Here is a 3304-nt window from a genome sequence, read left to right as displayed (position 1 = left end):
CCTGGAATTGCTGGGACGTTGCATCCGGAGGCTTGTAGACTACCACAATGACTAGGTTTTGCTTCTCGATCTTTACTGCTAAAACTTTCACTACATCATTTAAGGCATTAAGCAGTTCTGTGCAAGCATGTGACTGCGATATACAGGCTAATCCCCCCCTTTTGCCTGTTCACTCTGTCGCATCTGTATAGGTTGTAACCTGGGATCCATATTTCGTTGTCCAAGTGATCTTTCATGTGGGTCTCTGTGAAAGCCGCGAACATTGCATTTGCCTTTGCAAGCAGTCCACGGATGAAAGGTATTTTGTTGTTCGTTGCTGGCTTTAGACCCTGCATATTTGCAAAAAAGAATGTCATCGGACTGGTGGTATTGGTGGTACTGGGGGGGGGACTTTTTTTCAGGCATTAGTATCTGTATCTGTTGGTTTGGAGTGGAGGCCATCGACTCTGGTTCCACTCCAGGAATGACTGGATTTGGTGTACGATTTCTGCCATTTCCTGCCAGTTTTTTTTTTCTTCCTGGCACTAAAAAAAACCTCTCCCGCTTGAGTGGCTGTGGCTACCCAGGTTTTCCCATGGTCTGGATGTTTTGTATCTTTTTGTCCCCATTAGATGGTGTGCCTGGCAATTTAAGTTATAGCACAGTCTTTCCTGTACTGAAGAGGGACACATTTCAGGGTGAAAAAGCTTACAGGAAGGGAGTTTGTCATATGGGCATGGCATTTTCTAGGGTGGTCAAAGTTGCACGTCCCATCTGTTTTTCCAGATTTCTCATGCCTGCAGATACCAAGTGCATAGTATGTGCACAGGCTTGATTTCCGTTTGCCTTGGGTTTCTGTGACTGTATTCCCTGTTGGTGCATGTTTACCTGTGTCTTTCCTATCCTCACTAGCACTAACAATGGGGCTCTCACCAGTTGTTTTTGGTAATGTATCCTCACTAATGCTAGTGGAGTCCCCTTGTTCGCTATCTCCTGTGGTATTACTAGTTTGTAATATTGGTTTTATCTTGTCTTTGACTACACTTGTTTCCTCACTACAGCTCCTGTCTCCCTCGGGGTCCTTTGTACGTTTTCCATGTGCAGCATAGTCTAAATGAGGCCTAACCAAAGATATACAGAGTTGAAGAACAACCTGAGGACTTCTGTTTTTTATGCTCCTTGATATGAAGCCAAGGATTTTGTTCGCTTTATTGCGAACACTTATGCACTGTTGTCTTGGTTTTAGATTACTGCTAACTAGAACTCCCAAATCCTTTTTGCAATCAGTGATATTAAGATGTACATTATTTAGTTTATATGTGGTATAGTTATTTTCTTGTCCAATGTTTAGAACTTTGCATTTACCTCATAATTTGTAATATTTTACAATTAAGAATAAAACTAAGTATGCCCGAAATGCCTAGCCATGCTAAGCGTTCTAGTGGTACACTCTGTAATCACAATTTTACTACATGTAAACCAAACAATAACCAAATTTCTGTAAACTCAGCATTGTAATCCTTATAGAGAATAAACTTTGAATTTGAATTTGAATTGAATTTGAATTAAACTGCATCTGCCACTTCTCTGACCACTGCATCAGTCTGTCCAAATCTTTCTGGAGTGCTCTAATGTCCTCATTTGAATGAATTAGGTGGCCTATTTTGGTGTCATCAGCAAACTTCCTTATGTCGCTATTTATTCCCTCGTCGATGTTGCTTATATAAACTGTGAACAAAAAAAGGGCCCAACACTGACCCCTGTGGAACACCCCTCGTGATGCTTCCCCACTCTGATTTCTCCCCATTGATGCAAACTTTCTGCTGCCTCCCTGTCAACCATGCCTCTACCCAGGAAAAAATTTCTTCTCCAATTCCGTGTGCCTTAATTTTCCTCAATAGTCTCTGATGTGGAACTCTATCAAAAGCCTTAGTGAAGTCCATGTACACAGTATCTTATTCATTACCATGATCTACCTCCTCAAATACCTTGATAAAAAAAAAGTTAGTAAATTCGTAAGGCTAGAACGCCCCCTTGCAAAACCATGCTCAGATTCATTAATCGATTTATGCCTTTCAAGAAGGCTACGAATTGCCTCTGCAGTTACTAATTCCATAAATTTTCCCACTATTGAGGTAAGGCTTATTGGTCTATAGTTCGAAGCTAAGGACCTGTCTCCTGCTCTGTTAATAGGTATTACATTTGCCATTTTCCACTTGTCCGGCACTATGCCAGTTTGTAGTGATATGTTGAAAAGACTAGCCAAAAGTTTGCGAAGCTCCAGGGGTAGTGGCCCGGGTGGTGCTATGCTTGTTCCAGGGGGAGGTGGCAGTGGTGGTGACGGGTGGTGCCATTGGTGGTGCCATGGTTGTGCCAGTGGTGGTGACAGGGGTGGTGCCAGTGGTGGTGACAGGGGTGGTGCCAGTGGTGGTGACGGGTAGTCCCATGGTTGTACCAGGGGAGGTGCCAGGTGTGGTATACCTGGAGGGTGTTCCGAGGGTCAGCGCCCCCGTGCCCCGGTCCATGACCAGGCATCGTGATGGATCAGTGCCCGATCAACCGGACTGTTACTGCTGGTCTCACGAACCACAGCCTTGCTGGTCAGGTACTGACTTTAGGTGCCTATCCAGCTCCCTCTTGAAGACAGCCAGGGGTCTATTGGTAATCCACCTTATGTATGCTGGGAGGCTGTTGAACAATCTTGGGCCCCTGACACTTATTATGTTGTCTCTTAGTGTACTCATGGTGCCCCTGCTTTTCGCTGGGGAATTATTGCACCACCTGCCAAGTCTTTTGCTTTTGTAAGGAGTGATTTCCGTGTGTAGATTCGGGACTAGTCCCTCTAGGATTTTCCGAGTGTATATTATTATGTATCTTTCTCGCCTGCGTTCCAGGGAGTACAGGTCAAGGGACTTCAGTCGTTCCCAGTAATTTAGGTGTTTTATTAAGAAAGACAGAGAGAGATATGTGCAATGAAATTTCTCTGTATAATCTCCAGGTTTGCCTTGAAAGGGGCCATTAGTGTACAACAATTATTCCAGACAAGAGTTAATTTGATATGTTTATTATGCACCCCATACCCATCCTGTGGGCGGTAGTCAAAAGATTACAGAGATACATAATGGGTCCAGGGACTGGAGCCCAAAGTTATGATAGCTGAACAAGTTACAACGGTAATGAACTCCAGGTAGATCTGGTCACAGTCATGACAAGTTACAAAGATAATAAGTCATCTACACTTCTATACATGGTTACAATCATGAGCCTAGAGAACAACCGATTTAAAGATTCATCATTGGCTTGGCATCCCTAGTTTTCAAGGTGG

This window comes from Cherax quadricarinatus, chromosome 5 (assembly GCF_038502225.1).
Source record: "Cherax quadricarinatus isolate ZL_2023a chromosome 5, ASM3850222v1, whole genome shotgun sequence".
Taxonomy (NCBI): Eukaryota; Metazoa; Arthropoda; class Malacostraca; order Decapoda; family Parastacidae; genus Cherax; species Cherax quadricarinatus.
This window is presented reverse-complemented; position numbering follows the sequence as displayed.